This window comes from Ovis canadensis, chromosome 6, assembly GCF_042477335.2.
Source record: "Ovis canadensis isolate MfBH-ARS-UI-01 breed Bighorn chromosome 6, ARS-UI_OviCan_v2, whole genome shotgun sequence".
NCBI classification, from domain to species: domain Eukaryota; kingdom Metazoa; phylum Chordata; class Mammalia; order Artiodactyla; family Bovidae; genus Ovis; species Ovis canadensis.
In genome coordinates, this window is record NC_091250.1 from 122,969,616 (window position 1) to 122,988,671 (window position 19,056).

At 42.4% G+C, this 19,056-nt stretch overlaps 1 long non-coding RNA gene across 1 annotated transcript in view; it reads right to left on the bottom strand.

Annotated features, from left to right (window-relative positions):
- Positions 1-13,098: 13,098 nt before the first annotated feature.
- Positions 13,099-19,056, bottom strand: part of LOC138442201 (uncharacterized) — a 98,475-nt gene continuing 92,517 nt past the window's right edge. Inside the window, exons 3-4 of the long non-coding RNA XR_011257567.1 lie at positions 18,295-18,700; positions 13,099-16,243 (exon numbers count right to left, since the gene is read on the bottom strand). This is a non-coding gene — a long non-coding RNA (uncharacterized lncRNA). The remainder of the gene's footprint in view (positions 16,244-18,294; positions 18,701-19,056) is intronic.

A 19,056-nucleotide genomic window follows, 5' to 3' on the forward strand; every position in this document is an offset into this window, starting at 1 on the left:
CACCACGCCCCTCTGTCCCTGTGATTCTCCAGGCAAGAACACTGGAGTGGGTTGCCCTGCCCTCCTCCAGGGGATCTTCCCAACCCAGGGATTGAACCCTCATCTCATGCACCTCCTGCATTGGCAGGTGGGTGCTTTACCACTAGCACCACCTAAGAAGCCCATGAGAGGCCAAGCATTCTGTGTATTATTCATAGTTTCCTATAGCTGCATGGCTGAATACTACAGACTGAGCTGCTTCAACAAGAATGTGTGCCCTCAGTCCTGCAAGCTGGACGTCTGAGAGCTGGTGTGGGCAGGTTGTTTCCTTCTGTGGCCTGTCTCCTCGGTTTATCAGTGGGTGGTTCCTCCCCCGTCCATATATAGTCTTTATTCTGTGTGTGTCTCTGTCCTAATCTACTCTTCTTATAGGCACACTAGTAAAATTGGATTAGGACTCACCCGTAAGACCTTGTTTTAATTTAATCACCTCTTTTCCAAACCTGTTTCCAAATATAGTTACATTTAAAGAAATTGGAGCTTAGGACTTCAGCATATGGACCTGGAGGAAGTCACAGTTCCATCTGGAACATTCTTGTGATACTGTGACCTTGAAGACTCATAGCACACTAGAATATATTAGACATTCTGATCAATCTGGTTGCAAATATATTATTTATCTTTGTCTCTAGCAAACTTATTTGACTATTTTTCATAACATTCATTAAAATTTAATGGGAAAGATGTTGCAAGGAATAAAATGTTTGAGAAATAACTGCCATCCTATTCAGACATGCTAGACTCAGATCACTAGGAGTCATGTTATATTCATTCTGATTTTCGATTGAGGAATTTAGTTTACAACAGTTTTATAGCAAGTAAAATCAAAAGCTAACATCTTTGAAAGGAAAAGTAAATATGTCTATATCATCAAATGAGAGCTTATGTAAGGGACCTAGAGATTATCATATTAAGTGAAGGAAGTCAGACAGAGAAAGATAAATATCATGTGATATCACATATTTGGAATCTAAAAAATGATACAAATGAACTTATTTACAAAACAGAAATAGACTAAGACAGAAAACAACCTTATGGTTACCAAAGGGAATATCAGGAGTGGTAAGGAGAAATAATTTATGAGTTTGGGATTAACATGTATATATTACTGTATATAAAATGGGCTTCCAGGTGGCTCAGTGGTAAAGAATTCACCTGCAATGGAGGAGATGCAGGAGACATGGGTTCAACCTCTGAGTCAGGAAGATCCGCTGGAACACGTAATGGCAATTCACTCCAGTATTCTTGCTTGGAAAGTCCCATGGGCAGAGGAGCCTGGAGGGCTACAATCATGGGGCTTGCAAAGAATTGGACATGATTGAGTGAACAAGCATGTACATATATAAAATAAATATACCCACTGTACAGAACAGGGAATTGTATTCAATATCTTGCAATACCCTATAATGGAAAAGAATCTGAAAAATATATGTGTATGTATACACACACACACACACACACACACACATATATATAACTGAATCACTGTTGTACACTCAAAACTAACACAGCATTGTAAATTAACTCTACTTCAATTAAAAAATATATATAGCTACACATTAAATGTGACTTTTTACCCTGGAATTTTCTTGAGCTTATCTCTTTCTCTTAAAATCACATCCCATCTGCCAGACAATTCTAAACATGGCCACTTTTTGCCACTGTCCTTGCTCTTATCCTGGTCTAAATCTTTCTAATTGGTGTGTCTGCTTCCACCCTTCTATCCCTTCCACTGGTTCTCAACAGAGAACCCAGGGTGTGCCTGCTAAAGGCAGCCAGATTCTATACCCCCACTAGTCACCCATCCAAGGATTTCCTGCTTGCCTGCAATAGGAGCCAAGTCCTTACTATGATCCTGATGGTCCTACATTCTCTGTCCACATTGACCTCTCTGCTCTGTTTCCTATACTGCATTGTGGTGGTTATTGCTCAGTAACTTAGTCTTGTCCAACTCTTCGTGATACCATGGGCTGCAGAATACCAGGCTTCCCTGTCCATCACCAACTCCCAGAGCTTACTCACACTCATGTCCATCGTGTCAGTAATGCCATCCAGTCATCTCATCCTCTGTTGCCCCTTTTTCCTCTTGCCCTCAATCTTTTTCAGCATCAGGGTCTTTTCCAAAGAGTCGGCTCTTCACATCAGATGACCAGTGTATTAAAGGTTTGGCTTCAGCCCTTGCTCCAATACCCCAAGTAGCAGACTTCTGCCTGTGCACTTGGACCTTAGGACTGAGCATGTGCTTCCTCTCTGGCAGGAACAGTGCTCTCCAGACACCTGAATGGCTGGGTTTCTCACTTCCTACAGGTACAGTAAGTCCCCAGCACGGGATCCCTCAAGTTGCGAACTTTCAAAGGTGCGAACCTGCAGCTTGTTTCAGCAAGGAACCAGAGCCTGTGCCTTCCACCTTAGGCGTGAGTGAAATTGACACCTGCCCTCCACCTCCTATTCCTGACGATCATTCAGCTCTATCATCTCCCATCTCCTCACCCTCCTTCTTTCTGGTTCACTCCATCCCATCCGCCATGTGCCAGCTGTTGTACTGTACTTCAGTGCTTTTCAAGGGATTGTACTGTAAGATTCAAAATCTTTCATTTGTTGCGTTTATTTGGTTTTTATGTATTATTGGTGTGAAATGTGTTATCAACAGTATTATATAGTCGATTGTGTTAGTTGGGCACCTAGGCTAACTGTGCTGAACTTATGAACAAATTGGACTTACGAATGTGCTGTCAGAAAGGAACTTGTTGGTACGTTGCTGCTGCTGCTGCTACTGCTGCTAAGTCGTTTCAATCGTGTCCGACTCTGTGCGACCCCATAGACGGCAGCCCACCAGGCTCCGCCATCCCTGGAATTCTCCAGGCAAGAACACTGGAGTGGGTTGCCGTTTCTTTCTCCAATGCATGAAAGTGAAAAGTGAAAGTGAAGTCGCTCAGTCATGTCCGACTCTTAGCGACACTATGGACTGCAGCCTACCAAGCTCTTCCGACCATGAGATTTTCCAGGCAAGAGTACTGGAGTACGGTGCCATCGCCTTACTATATTTAAATATCACCTCAATGATGCCTCTGGTGGCACAGCTGTAAAACTGCAGTTGTATCCCTTTTTCCTGAATTGCTTTTTTTCAGTGTAAGTTCACAAAGCCTTGCTTGTTTTCTCCATGGCTGTCTCCACATGACCTAGAACAGTCATCAGCATGCAGCTAGCACTCAAATATCTCTTGAGTGCACACATTAGTTTGGTTTGCATTACAAAGTTCCTTTCCATTCTGTTTGTTACACTGTTTATCACTCCATTGAGCTTCCCTGGTGGCTCAGAGGGCAAAGCATCTGCCTCCAACGCAGGAGACCTGGGTTCGCTCCCTGGGTCAGGAAGCTCCCCTGGAGAACGAAATGGCAACCCACTCTAGTATTGTTCCGTGGAGAATCCCATAGATGACGGAAGAGCCTGGTAGACTACAGTCCATGGGGTCGCAAAGAGTCAGACACTACTGACTGACTGCACTTTGACTTTCTTTCACTTTATCAGTCTGTTTTACTACCCACTCATTCATTCATTTGCAACAAATGAGCATTTATTATCACATCTATTATCACAAGTGAGTATCAGATACTCCAGTTCTACAGTGCTAAATAAAACAGACAAATCCTAAATGGAGTTTATTGCCAAATAAATGGAAATATATAGAGCATTCTTAGTTTCTCTTTGTAAATTGTTTCCTACACAACTAACACTTACTTTTTGTCTCAAATAAAATACAGCTAATATGGAGAGTGTATAACCTTCTTGCCCTGCAATTTTCTGGGTACATTACCTGCATTCTTCAATTTAATCATCTCAAAAACCTGTGAAAACTGTAATATTGTGATCTCAATTAACAGATGAAAAGTCTGAGGCAAGAAAACATAGAAGTCTCCCCATAGTTTGTCATAACTCATATGTGGTCAGTTCAGTTCAGTAGCTCAGTCATGCCCAACTCCTTGCGACCCCATGGACTGCAGTACACCAGGCTTCCCTGTCCATCACTAACTCCCAGAGCCTGTCCAAAGTCATGTCCAATGAGTGAGTGATGCCATTGCACCATCTCATCCTCTGTCATCCCCTTCTCCTGCCTTCAATCCGAGTGATAAGAAACAATGGTAAAAAGACAGCGGGGACCACGATACAGATCTTTGTAATCATGGACAAGGAGTGTGGGTTTTACTCTAAGTGTCAGTAATGCATTATAGCAGAGAAGTAGCAAAAGCCAGGGAACAATTAGAAAACCATTGGAATTATCCAGTAGAGACATAAATATGTCCTGGTCTAGAATGGAAGCTGTAGAGATGGGGACAAGATATAAGGGATGTGTTTGAAAAGTTAATCTATAGGATTTGCTGAGAGGATGCACGTTGGGGCTTAGGGAATCAGGAGAACTCAAGAGAAGCTCCTTGGCTTGAGGTTTGGGTTTACTGGGTAACTGGTGGTGTCTTTCCTATGATGAGGAAGATTGGAATAGTGAAGGTTTGGTGGGAGGGTAGAGAGAAACCTGGGATTCCCAAGTAGTGATAGTGGTAAAGAACCTGCCTGCCAATGCAGGAGACATAAGAGATATGGGTTTGATCCCTGGGTTGGGCAGATCCCCTGGAGGAGGGCATGATCTTGCCTGGAGAATCCCATGGACAGAGGAGCTTGGTGGGCCATAGTCTATAGAGTCAAAAAGAGTCAGACACGACTGAAGTAACTTAGCACTCACACATATAGAGAGAGACATCTAGAGTTCATTCTGGGGCTTCAGTTCAGTTCAGTCTCTCAGTCATGTCTGACTCTTTGGAACCCCATGGCTTGGCACACCAGTCTTCCCTGTCCATCACCAACTCCTGGAGCTTGCTCAACTTCACGTGCACCGAGTCGGTGATGCCATCCAATCGTCTCATCCTCTGTTGTCCCTTCTCCTCCTGCCTTCAATTTCCCATCATCAAGACATTATCTAAATAGTCAGTTTTTCGCATCAGGTAGCCAAAGCACTGGATCTTCAGCTTCAGCCTCAGTCCTTTCAATGAATATTCAGGACTGATTGTGAAATACCCACTAGCGAGCTGTGTTGAATAGAGCCGTCTGACCCTCCCAATGAGCCTCCTTTATTTCCATCAGACTCTGCCTCCTGACTGACAGTGGCTCAACAGGACACTCTGTCTTGTCCTCTGTCTTCCAGTTGTTTTCATCCAATAGAAAGCTCCAGAATCAGACAGCGGAAGGAGAGTGAAAGCAGGGTATGCATGGCCCAGCTCCTTGCCGACACATCCTGAAGGGGCAGGCTCTGTCCCTCTTCCAAAGGCCTCAGCTCCTGCCAGTGGTCCCATCCCCAACCACTCCCTCCATCACTGCATGGAGCCTCTCAGTTCGCCTCTTAATTTCTCAGGCCTGTATTGTACGTCTGGTCAAGTCCTTTGGTGGTTTTCCTGAACCCTGCCTATACTTTTGTCTTTTATTTTAAAAAATAATAATAAGCTTAAGTAACCCGAACTGTAATTTGCTTGGTAATCATACACCACCTCTTTGCTGCCAGGCACCTAAGTGAAGCGAATGAACTGGAAAGGCCAACAGACACTCAGAGGATGGGGAGTTAGAGCAAGAGGGGTGGCTTGGAATTCAAGGTTGGAGGGTCATGTGTCTATAAAGGTTGCTATAGGGGTTCGCTCAACCTGGAAAATTTGTCCTGAACTCTTACCAGCCCCTTGTAACAGAGCTCAATGCTTTTTATCTGGCCAGGCACACGGGCTTCCTCCCTCTCTTGTCTCTTCCTCAGTTCCTCTTACAAAGGCAGTGCCCAGCTATTAGCAGCATTCCCCTTCCAAACTGCCATTTCACGTCGAGTTTTCTCAAAGTCATTATCTCCATAATTTGCTCCCCAGGATGCTAGCTGACAAACAAGTAGCACTCAGCAAACTGGGATGGAGCCACGCTTTTGTCTGCTTTCTCCTTTAAAATGTATTTTTCTTCTTGAGGGCAATGGTTGTATTGACAAATATTGCGTTTGGGATGGAGAATGTGCATCAGAATCATCAGGGATTCTGTTAGGATTCTGTTACAGCTCCATGGGTGAGGTCAGTTACCCAGCAAAGCACAATGATGGATTTCGTTTCAACAGACCAAGTGTTCAGATTCAAGTGGGAGCTGGCAGGCAGGCAATTAACGTTTTACACAGAGGTATTGGGGGTATTAATAACACACTGAATAATAAAAGGCAACCAGAAATCACTGGTGTTCCTTCCATTGGAAAGAGAGTGGCTGAGAGCTGATTTCCAAAGGGGGAAAGCCGCTTCTGGGGGCTTTGGATTAATTACATGTGATCTATCTCCCTAATTACCACAGGAAGTGGTAGCTGCTATTATTTAATTGGAGCTGTTGTTACTTAATTTATTTTATATTCTGAAAAGCAATTAATGGAGTGAAAAGAGGTAGGCTTGAACTTTTAAAAGCTTTCTCTAGGTTTCCCAGTCCTATATAGTTTTCAAGGCATGATTTATACATTATCTCCTCCAGGATGGATGCCTGGATCCTTGTAGCAGAAGCAAACTGCTTCCTTGTCTCTGAGTTTCTGTAGAACTTTTCCTTAGAACCATGGTCTCATCCAGAATTTTCAAACTTTTGTATGTCCCTCTTCTCAGAATTGCAGGGTTGTTTGGATCCATAGTTTAAAATCAAAATAAAATAAAATCACCAGTGTCGAAATTTGCCTGGTTTCTACAATGTGGTGATGGTGGTAGTGGTGGTTTAGTCATTCAGTCGTGTCCGACTCTTTGCAAACCCATGGACTGTAGCCTGCCAGGCTCTTCCGTCCATGGGATTTCCCAGGTAAGAATACTGGAGTGGGTTGTCATTTCTTTCTCCAGGGGATCTTTCCAACTCAGGGATGGAATCAGCATCTCAAACCCAATTCCCCTGCATTCCAGGCATATTCTTTACACTGGAGAATCTAAATTTTGTATTCCAAAGATTTCTTCTGAATGCATCTTTCTTCTCTGACAGTTGCAGAAAACCCTTAGTGTAGTTGGTAGAATGTCCAGATTAACTCCTCTTTTTTAGTTCAGTCACTGAGTCATGTCCAACTCTCTGTGACCCCATGAACCATAGCACGCCAGGCCTCCCTGTCCATCACCAACTCTGAGACTTCTACCAGCTTCCAACCTTTCAAAAATTCTGGATTTGCTAAGTCGCAAATAAAAAAAAAAGTTGGCATAAAACTCAACATTCAGAAAATGAAGATCATGGCATCCGGTCCCATCACTTCATGGCAAATAGATGGGGAAACAGTGGAAACAGTGGCTGACTTTATTTTAGGGGGCTCCAAAATCACTGCAGATGGTGATTGCAGCCATGAAATTAAAAGAAGCTTACTCCTTGGAAGGAAAGTTATGACCAACCTAGATAGCATATTCAAAAGCAGAGACATTACTTTGTCAACAAAGGTCTGTCTAGTCAAAGCTATGGTTTTTCCAGTGGTCATGTATGGATGTGAGAATTGGACTATAAAGAAAGCTGAGTGCCAAAAAAATTGATACTTTTGAACTGCGGTGTTGGAGAATACAAACTGGTGAGACCCGTGACTCTTCATTTACATCAAGCTCACAGGTGATGCTGACACCACTGGTCTTCTGACCAGTCTTTGAATAACTAAGACTTAGAAAAGGTTCATGTAGGTTTGAACAATGTGACTCCAACATAAGGCAACAATGCCTCAACCCATCTTTTGTGCTTTTCTCCATAATCCCTTCCTCCATCTTCCAACAGAAGCACATAATTGTCATCTGGCCAATCTCTCATTCCTCACCTCACCCCATCAGTCCAGCGTTATGATGTCTATCCAAGTCTTCCCCACATCTCAGCTCTAGGCATGTGTTTGTGGTCCAGGAATGGTCTAGTGATTCAGGAGTAAGCTTCTAGCTCAGGTGTAGGCTTCTGATTCCAGGAGTGGTCTTATGTTCAGTGATGAGCTTGTGTAATTCAGGTATGAGCTTGTGGTCCATATGTGAATTTGTGATCTCAAATGCGGACTTGTGTTTCAAGCTTGGCCAGCGAGTAAGCTCTATCCACCTAGCCCTGGGCCATGTTGATTATATTAACAATGGGCCTATGACAGAAGCCAGGCAAATCAGAGACTTTCCCACGTTTGCTAGTATTTTTGAGAGACAGATAATCTCTTTTTGCTGGACTCACTGAGAAGGCAAACCTGGAGACTCAGAATCCATTATATTTTTTTAAAAAATAGCTGCCTGAAAGGGAAACTGATGTCTAGGAAGATTGATCTAGAGAGAAAGAATAATGTCTGCCTCTGAATGGATGTGCCAGCTGGATGTGAAGCTACGGCAACCACCTGGCCTTTTCTATTTCATGAGCCAATGAAATTCCTAGTTTTGCTTCTGTTATGTGCAACCAGAAAAGTCTTGGTTAGTCCAGTTCCTACTGGGGAGGAAATGGAAGCAGTGACAAATTTTCTTTTCTTGGGTTTCAAAATCACTGTGGACAGTGACTGCAGCCATGAAATCAAAAGATACTTGTCCTTTGGAAGGAAATCTATGACAAACCTAGACAGTGTATTAAAGAGCAGAGATATTCTTGTCTACATAGGTACATGTTGTCAAAGCAATGGTTTTTCCAGTAGTCATGTATAGATATGAGAGTTGGACCTTAAAGAAGGATGGCCACCAAGGAATTGATGTTTTTGAATTGTGGTGCTGGAGAAGACTCTTGAGAGTCCCTTGGATCATAGGGAGATCAAACCAGTTAATCCTAAAGGAAATCAACCCTGAGTATTCACTGGAAGGACTGATACTGAGGCTCCAATTTTTTGGCCACCTGATACAAAGAGCCAACTCATTAAAAAAGACCCTGATGCTGGGAAATACTGAAGACAAAAGGAGAAGGGAGAAGTAGAGGTTGAAATGGTTAAATAGCAACACAGGCTCAACGGACATGAATTTGAGAAAACTCCTGGAAGTAGTGAAGGACAGAGGAGCCTGGCATGCTTATGTTTAACACACACATGCAAACACATGGAAATTTTGGAGGTGATGGATCTATCTATCACCTTAATACACTGGTGATGTTCTCGCTGGTGAATGCATATGTCCAAATTAAATTGTGTTCTTTAAATATGTGTGATTTTTTTTGTATATAAAATGTACCTCAACAAAGTTGTTAAAAAGAATAATGGAATGCTTTCCCAATCAATGTCTGTTTTATTTTCCTTTCTAGTTCATTTTTCACCCAGCTGCCAGAGGACTATTATAAAATGTAAATTATGGAGAAGGAAATGGCAACCCGCTCCAGTATTCTTGCCTGGGAAATCCCATGGACAGAGGAGCCTGTCAGGATACAGCCTGTCAGGACCATGGGGTCACAGAAGAGTTGGAAATGATTTAACAACTGAACAACAGTAGCCATGGGTAAGCTTGGTGCAAATTAATCCACATAGAATACTCTCAAAGTTACAATATGGGAGACATATTACAAACCTTAAACATATATTGTCCTTATCAATAGCATATTTTAAAAATTATTCTCTGTAGTGTGGAGTTCTTATTTTTGCAAGTAAATATTTTGATAATTTATACGTACTCTTTAGGCAATCATTCTTAAGTTTAATAGGTAATTTTATCTTTTACTCAGTACAATTTTTATGGTTTTATTTTGAAGACTCTTTGATCCATGGGTTATAGAAGTATATTTCTGCTATGTTAAATGTGTTTAATTTTTACATAATTTTGTAATTTTTCTGTAAATAAGGGAACACTGAAAAATGACATTTACTAGTTGCTTATTGTGCTGGCCTTTCATGGCAAGTATTCAACATCCCCAATACATTATATTCTGCCTTTATTTCTTAAGGAAAAGCTGTTTATTGGCCTGAAGAGATTTATTCCATTTCCTTGCTAACAAAGAATTGGCATATATTTGTAAGTATACAAAATTCATCATATAGTCTCATGTGAATTATTATTTTCATCTTTGGTCTTTTGTAATTTATCATTCTTTTGCTTGGGGTTTGGACTATGGAATTTGCTTTAATAGAGACCTGTGAAATGGCAATAAAAGCTAGAGTTGGCAATGAATATATATATATGGAAATGGCAACCCACTCCAGTACTCTTGCCTAGAGAATTCCATGGACAGAGGAGCCTGGTGGGCTGCCGTCCATGTGTTGCACAGAGTCGGACATGACTGAAGCGACTTAGCATGCATGCATATATAATATACATATATATATTTATATATAAATTAGACTTTATGTATAAAGTTGTGGCTTCTGGATCTAAAACACTCAAGTGCTTTCCCCTTACACTGTTGTCAGACTCTAACCCTCCCACACCCCAGCCTCAGTGCCTGCCCTCCATTCCATATGCACTGAAGCATCGTTCGCATTACAGACCTTTGTGTTTGCTGTGCGAAGTGTTTTGCCCCTCCCTGGTGGTTCAGATGGTAATGAATCCTCCTGCAGTGCTAGGCACCTGGGTTCGATACCTGGGTTAGGATGATCCCTGCAGCAGAACTTTACCTCTGTTTCTCTCAGTCGGGTCTTCGTGCGGCTATTGTTTTCTTCAATATGTGGTCTGTGACCCCCTCTATATCACTCCACCATCCCCATTCTCTTTCACATCTGTCTCCTGTTCCCCGTGCCTTGCCTCCCCCCCACCCCCGATCATATTGTCGCTCTCAGAAATGACCTGTATATACACTCATTTATTTTAATTCTACCTATTTTCTCCCATGGTGCTTGGCATATAAGAAATACTCAGCAAATAATATCTATGAATGGATATGCTAGTTGTGTGGCCTTGCTAGAATTATTTAATTTCTCTGGATCTCAGCATCTGCCTTTATAAATTGAAAGCATTAGATGAGGAGTCCCCTAGATACATGCAATCTCTTACCTATGGCTTGAGTTTATGATTTGGGATTAGAATAGATGAAAACTAGGTTCAAGCATGTGACAAGGGATTGGTCTCTGAGATACTAAATATTTTATTGATGATATAAAACTAAGAAAAAGGAGTTTTAGATGATAATTCTAAGTCCATATTTACAAGCTGTCAGCGCATTTTGACTGGAGAAAGCAAAGGCCATTCTAAGCAGATGGTTGTCTAGAAGAACTCACAAAGACTGAGTGTTGTCTGGAACAGTAAGCATGAGTTGGGTCATGAAGGGTGAGCCAGACACAGATAAACACGCCCACACTGTTTATTTATTTTAAGACAATCTCATTCATCTCCAGACTCAGGGTGCTAGAGCGTAATGTCATGTGAGATTTTGGCAGCTGGCCAGATGAGATTTAGTGCCAACCTCTGCTTCACAGCAGCTTTGTGACCTGGAGTGATCAGATGGTCTCCTTGAACCTGCGTCCTCCTCGGCAAATTGGGATTAATAGTATCAATTATATAGGATTGGAAGAACTTCATTAAGTTATGTTATACGAGGCCTGTGAGTGTAAAGAAGAGTGACTCACTCCTAATAAGCCTTCAGGAAACATTAAAGAAAAAAACCAAACTAGCAACATATACAACCACACTTTTCAAGTTCATTAGGCTTCTGTAGAATATTAAAGTAAAGACAGTATGGAAGAATATAAGACTGAAAGTTTTAAGTTTACAATCCATCATTGACTCTGGGCTATTCACTTTCTATGAAACTGTATGAGTCATCTCACATTCCTTGACTGCTTCTCAATACCAGCTTAGATGCTGGTCACTGGATGACTCTTAGAAGCTCATAATTATGGGGGAAACTATATACCATCCTTTTATCTCCCCAAAATTAAAAATATAAGGAGAAGCGCAAAAAGAGAAGGATGGCTAATGTTTGAAACTATTGACAAGCTCTAAGACTTTCAGAAATATGCCATGTTTGGTAACAGTGTTATGCAAGTATCACTTTTCTCATAAACTATTGTAAAGATAGCCAAACATTTGTGCCTGTGAATTTCTCTCCAAAAATAGAAGACATTTTGTGGCAGGCTATATTCTAACCAAGAGCCATCCGTCTTTCAAACTTTTTATTCACTTTATTCCCACCACCAGTAATAAAAGAACCGTCTCTTTTCTAGATCATTTTTAGGAAGAAAATACAGTCACTTCATTAAAGTGATAAGCAGGACCGGGAATAGGATTAATCAAATGTATCTAGGATCTGCAAATATAAAGTCTGTATTTGAACGCTTGTCTGTATTTAAAAAAATATATACTACGTTTGTTCAGAATGGATATTTTTGAATTAATTTTTACTTTTAACCTTTCATCAAATATATTAAAATAACACATAAAGATATTCTTTCTCTTATTACTGAGTTGTGGCACTGCTTTCATTTTGTTCTAAAGATGAGTGTCTTACCCTCATCTTGGGGTGACAGGGAATAAAGAGACAAAGCTGGGCTCTTCAGGAATCGGAAGTGGTTAGTTGGACTCACGTGCTGATACAGCAAACGGCCAGCATCACCTGAAGAAACTTTGCACCAGACATATTGGATACGACGCCTCATTTAATCCCGACAGAGAGTCCTCAAGGAAACAATACTTACATCTCCGTTTGAGAGATGAGGCACATAAACAGGCCCTTGAAAATATGTGTTCAATGGATTATAGAAGAATACTAGTGCCTGGCTTTCCTTGTTTGTATCAGGGAATTTACTAAGACAGTTACATCTATGAGTTCATGACAACCTCAAGATCACAGCTGAAGAAATGGATGTATCTGTTTAGGGTCATATTATGAAGGAATGGAGAAACTAGGGTTTGAGCTCAGGTAGAATTGCCAGAAAAAATATAGAATATTCAGTTAAGATGCAAACTGCAAAGAAACAATGATTATTTTTAATATAAGTATACATACTTATTGGAGGAGGGCATGGTAACCCACTCCAATATTCTTGCCTGGAGAATCCCATGGACAGAGGAGCCTGGCAGGCTGCAGTCCATAAGGTCACAAAAAGTTGGATGTGACTGAAGCGACATAGCGTGCTCACATACATACTTATACTAAAACAATTTTTGTTTACGTGGAATTCAAATTTACTGAGCACTCTGCTTTTTTTTTCTTTTTTTTTAATATTCAGGTTTTCATTTTTTGGATCAGTTTTAGACTACCAGGAAAATTGAGGGAAGGCACAGAGCTTTCCTAGGTGGCTCTGTGGCAAAGAATCCTCCTACAATGTAGGATGAGCAGGAGACACGGATTCAGTCTCTCAGTTCAGAAGATCCCCTGAAGGAGGGCTTGGCAACCCACTCCAGTATTCTTGCCTGGAGAATCCCAAGGACAAGGGAGCTGAAGGACTACAGTCTGCGGGTCGCAAACAGTTGGACATGACTGAGCGACTGAGCATTACAGGCCAGAGCTTTCCATACACCACCTGCCACAAGTATGCAGCCCCCTCCCCTCATTATCAACATCCCCCACCGTGGAGGTACATTTGTTACAATTAATGAACCTACCCTGACATATCGCAATCCCCCAAAGTCCATAGTTTACCTTCCAGTTCATTTTTTATTCTACATTTTATGGGTTTGGACAAATGTATCAATATAATGCCATGTATCCACCATCACGGGACCCTCCAGAGTATTTCCAAGGCCCTAAAAGTCCTCTGTGCTCTGCATATTCATCTTTCCCCACGCAACCCCTCGCACCCTCCTATAGTTTTACTGTCTTCACAATTTTGCCTTTCCCAGAATGTCATATATTTGGAATTACACTGTTTGTAGTCTTTTCAGACCAGCTTATTTCACTTAGTAATATGCATTTAAGTTCCCTCTATGTCTTTCACGACTTGAGAGCTCATTTCTTTTTAGGACAAATAATAGTCCGTTGTCCGGATGGACCACAGTTATTTATCCATTCACCTGCTGAAGGACATCTTGGCTGCTTCTAAGTTTTGGCGGTGGTGAATTAAACTGCTATACACGTCCATGTGCAGGTTTTTGCGTGAATAGGTGCTTTCAGAACTTTTAGGTAAATACTAAGGCATGTGATTTACTGGCTCATGTGGTAGGGGCATGTTCAGTTTTGTAAGACATTGCGAAACTATCTTTCAAAGTAGCCGGACCAGACTGCATCCCCATCAGCAGTGAATGAAACATACTGTTGTTTCACATCCTCACCAGCATTAGATGTTGTCTAGTGGCCGGATTCTGGCCATCTAACAGGTGTACAATGGTACCACATTGTTGTTTAAATTTGCATTTTCCTGATGACCTATGATACGGGACATCTTTTCATATGCTTATTTGCCATTTGTATGTCTTCTTTGGAAAGATGTTTGTTCAAGTCTTTCTCCCATTTTTCTTTTTAAATCAGGTTGTTTCTTTTCTTATTGTTGAGTTTAAAATGTCCTTTGTGTATTTTTGAGTGCCTTGTATTTTTCTTTACTAAATCTGGCAACCTGAAACCCAGGATATTTGATGCCAATCATGCACATGCTTCTAAGAATCACGTTCTCCTGAGATTTAGAGTCCAATCCTGCAAGGTCATGTACAGTTTGTGGAAAATGTGTTTTTGGACTCATTTGCCAGGTTGCCTACCTCCTGCTACTAACTATTAAACAGTTGGCTACAGTGTCTGCTTCCTGGCTTCCACTATTTCCTCCATCCATTATGTGAGAGTGACAAAGTTGGCTTAAAATTCAACATTTAGAAAACTCATATCATGGCATTGAGTCCCATCACTTCATGGCATATAGATCGGAAAACAATGGAAACAGTGACAGACTTTATTATTTGGGGCTCCAAAATCACTGCAGATGGTGACCACAGCCATGAAATTAAAAGAAGCTTGCTCCTTGGAAGAAAAGATATGACCAACCTAGACAGCATATTAAAAAGCAGAGAGATCAGTTTGCCTGCAAAGGTCCATCTAATCAAAGCTATAGTTATTCCGATGGTCATGTATGGATGTAAGAGTTGGACTATAAAGAAAGCTGAGCACCAAAGAATTGATGCTTTTGAACTGTGGTGTTGGAGAAGACTCTTGAGAGTCCCTTGGACTGCAAGGAGATCCAACCAGTCCATCCTAAAGGAGATCAGCCCTGAATATTCATAGGACCGACTGATGCTGAAGCTGAAGTTCTAATAGTATGGCCACCTGATACGAAAAACTGACTCATTGGAAAAGACCCTGATGCTGGGAAAGATTGACGGCAGGAGGAGAAGGGGAAGGCAGAGAATGAGATAGTTGGATGGCATCACTGACTCAATGGACATGAGTTTGAGCAAGCTCTGGGAGTTGGTGATGGACAGGGAAGCCTGTCGTGCTGCAATCCATGAGGTTGCAAAGAGTTAGACAGGACTGAGCGACTGAACTGGACTGATTATGTGAGGAGGTAACATCCAAGCCTTCCATCTATGGTGCTGCGGCATCTGGTGTCTTGAGTGGATAGTTGTACCTAACCCCATCCCCTTCTACCTTCTCCAGGAAGCCTTTTCCAAGCTGATTGCACACTCCTCATCTCTGTTTCCCCAGACCTCCCTCTGCAGTTACAACTGCCTTCCTACACTGCTCTGTAATTGTCTCTGCGTTGTTCTAATTTCCCTGAGGGTGATGCTTTTTGCCTGTCTACTATGGTAGTCCAGTACCTGGCAGGTTGCGGTTACCAACAAATGTCTGTCAAATGAATCAACATGCAACCACGTGGATACATAATAAAGAAGGCCTCCAAGAAGAGAAAGAATGCCTGGGAAAGTCGATCAGCACTCAGGACCCCATGGTGTCTCCCCCCATCTGGTCCTCATAGCAAACTGGGGGAGGCAGCTTGCAGGCGCTGTGCCCCCCTGGCCTGTATCACCACCTCCACAGGGCCAGTCTCCCAAGATCCGCAAGGGTTCTGCTATGAAAACTGAAAGAGACACAGCAATAACAGTCACAAACAAAATAACACAATGTCTCCCCTCTGCTGGCCATGCCCTGGGACTCCTTCAGGGTCTGGTGTCTCAGGGAGAGCACAACTATTTCGTCTTGTCTCCCAGTCCCACAAACAGTGTCAGGCAGAAAAATGATGTAACTTCTCCTGGGATAGACCAGCCTCCGGTATGCTGTGTCATTTTATGGTTAAGTCCCATGCTCAGTGATCAAAGAGTCCAATTGACAGAGTCACGTCTAAAATAGTCCAGAAGCTCCTTCCTTTCCTAGTGGCAGTCAATACCTCCTGAATATTTTGATGTGGCAAGTCCGGTTCATTTGCCTTGAGAGAAAGAGATGTGGGGGGTGGGTGTTTAATAACTACATTTTCACTTTCATTACAATCAGGTGAAGCAGATGTGATTATTATAATCCCCATTTTATAGATGAGAAAGCTGAGGCACAGAGAGGTTAAGTAACTTGACTAAGGTCACCCAGGTACTGAGGGACAGAGCAGGGATCTGAATGTAACCGCTTCCCGGCTGGCTCAGACGGCAAAGCGTCTGTCTGCAATGCGGGAGACTCAGGTTTGATCCGTGGGTCAAGGAGATCCCTTGGAGAAGGAAATGGTAACCCACTCCAGTACTCTTGCCTGGAAAATTCCCTAGATGGAGGAGCCTGGTGGGCTATAGACCATGGGGTTGCAAAGAGTCGGACAGGATTGAGCGACTTCACTTCACTTCAGGCTGGTAGCCAGACCAAGCCTGCACTGTACTGGAAGTTTCCAGGACTTCTAGCAGCTGTCTCTAAAGTGATGCTTTCATTTCATATTTCCCACCACACCCTGGTGAGTTACTTATCTGAGCCCACTTTTTATTTGAGATGATAATATTGAGATTCAAGTTGAAAAAATTCTGCAAGGCAATGAAAGTAGTTTGTGGCAGAATCAGAGTTCAAGCCCAGAAATATATAATGGGTGACACCAAAGCCTATGATATTCTGTGTGTGTGTAAGAGTGTGTGTGAGTGTGTATGTGTGTGAGAGAGTGTATATGTGTGTGAGTCTGTGTGAGAGTGTCTGAGTGTGTATGTGTCTGAGTGTGAGAGTGTGTGGGTGTATGAGTGTGTGTGTGAGTGTGTGTGTGAGTGTATTGTGTGTGTATGTGTGTATGAGTGTGTATACCCAACTTTTATAAACAGATTAATCAATTCAATAAGCTTATGTCTCCGTTCTCCTGACTATGAACAGAGGTATTTATACTCAATGATTGTGAATAATTACTTCAAGTGTAATATTCTCTGATTCAATTATAAGCCTCTATTCACTGAACATCAGTTCTGTGAGACTGTGGGAGGAAATGGAAAGGGTTCCTAGGCACCAGAAAAGTAACTCGCAAAAACCTGTGCAAACAGTACTGTCAGGGCCCATGATTCAAGGGAGGTGTCACCTCAGGATTCAGGGACATGCCCAGGAGGGAAAGCAACAGTGGGTCCATTTCCTCCAGGACCTAGGAAGTGTCTGCTAGCTGCTAGGAGGAAGTTGGCAAGCAAAACTGCAGGACTTGCTTTCCCGTGCCTTTCTCCTGCTTCTTACATGGCCTACATTTCAGGGGGCCTGAAACTAACGCTTTCACTTTCTCTTTGCCCCAAAGAAACAGAGGGGCCACAACTTCTCATGGAATAAAACCTCTCTAAATCCCTTCCTGTAATTTCTGCCTCACTCATCAAATTCTAAAACCATCACTTGAAACATAAACAAGCAAATAGAATTCCTTTCCCATAAACAAGTGTCTGAAGACAGAGTCTGGAGGCTAGATCGGCCTCCCCTCTACACTGTGTTTATCCTTCTAGAAAGAGTGAGCTTCTGGTCAGTCAGCTCAACATTCAAATTCTCCATCGGTGAACAACTGTGTCACCTCTGGAAAGTTACATGAATTCCCAGAGTCCTAGATTTTTTTCTTGCATAAAATGAAGATAAAAATAGTTACCATCTAGTGGCAACCCACTCCAGTGTTCTTGCCTGGAGAATCCCAGGGATGGGGGAGCCTGGTGGGCTGCTGTCTATGGGGTCGCACAGAGTCGGACATGACTCAAGCGACTTAGCAGCAGCAGCAGCAGTGTTTTTGTGAGAATATAAATCTCCCTGCACAGTTCCTGGCATAAATAGATGCTCAGTAAATTATTAATTTTGCTTTTACTACTTCGGCTCTCACCTGTATGTTTTTGCATACGGCAGTCTCTCTTGCTGGCATTCCCACCCTTTTAACTGCCACCCCTTGCAAAGTTTCTTCCTTTTCAAGACCTGGATCAAAAGTCACCTACTTAAGCCTTCAAGGGCACCCTTGTTGTAAGGTTAAGCACGATCCTTAAATTGTAATAAGGAAAGAGCACGCACCTCTGTCCTGAGGGTGCTGTCATTGATCCACAGAGGGTCTGATCAGTGGCTTGCTTTGCCAAAGGCACATCATTTTGAAGTGATTTTCTGTGAGAGATCATGCTGTATCGATCTGGTTGGAGGCCAGAGGGCCTGAATGTTAAAAAGTAAGAGTTGGGATGTTGGGGCCAGGAAGGCAGGAGGTTTCCTTTTTTATTGTCCCTTGGAGGCTATAACAGGCTGGGAGGCTCCCGGCAACATCATAAAGTGGTGAAGTTTCAGCTTTGTCTGAAGCTGCAGAGGGGTCCCATGTTGGCTGGGCGAGGTGCCTGCTGGATTGTAGCTGGTGGGTCCTGTAATTTCTGATGTGAGGGCCACATCCACTCCAGATGGTCCAGCAGGGATCCGTGGTCAACCCTCCATGCCCCTGAGAAAACACATGGAATCAAAGGCGAGAACACTCACATCATTAACGTGCTTATTTACTCTGCCATTTAAAAACTAATTTTCTTTGTACAGGTGCTAGTCATAATCATGGTTAGAATGGGAGTGATGCACAAAACAAATATAGCTCCAGGCCAAATGGGGCTAGGAGGGTTGACTGGGAAACAGGAAGCAGTCTAACAAGAAATGTAATTACAGTCAGAATTCTGGCTTTGTGGATGGGAGGGGAGCTTGGGAGAGAATGGATACATGTATATGTATGGCTGAGACCCTTGGCTGTTCACCTGAAATGATCCCAATATTGCTAATCAGCTATACTCTAATACAAAATTAAAAAAA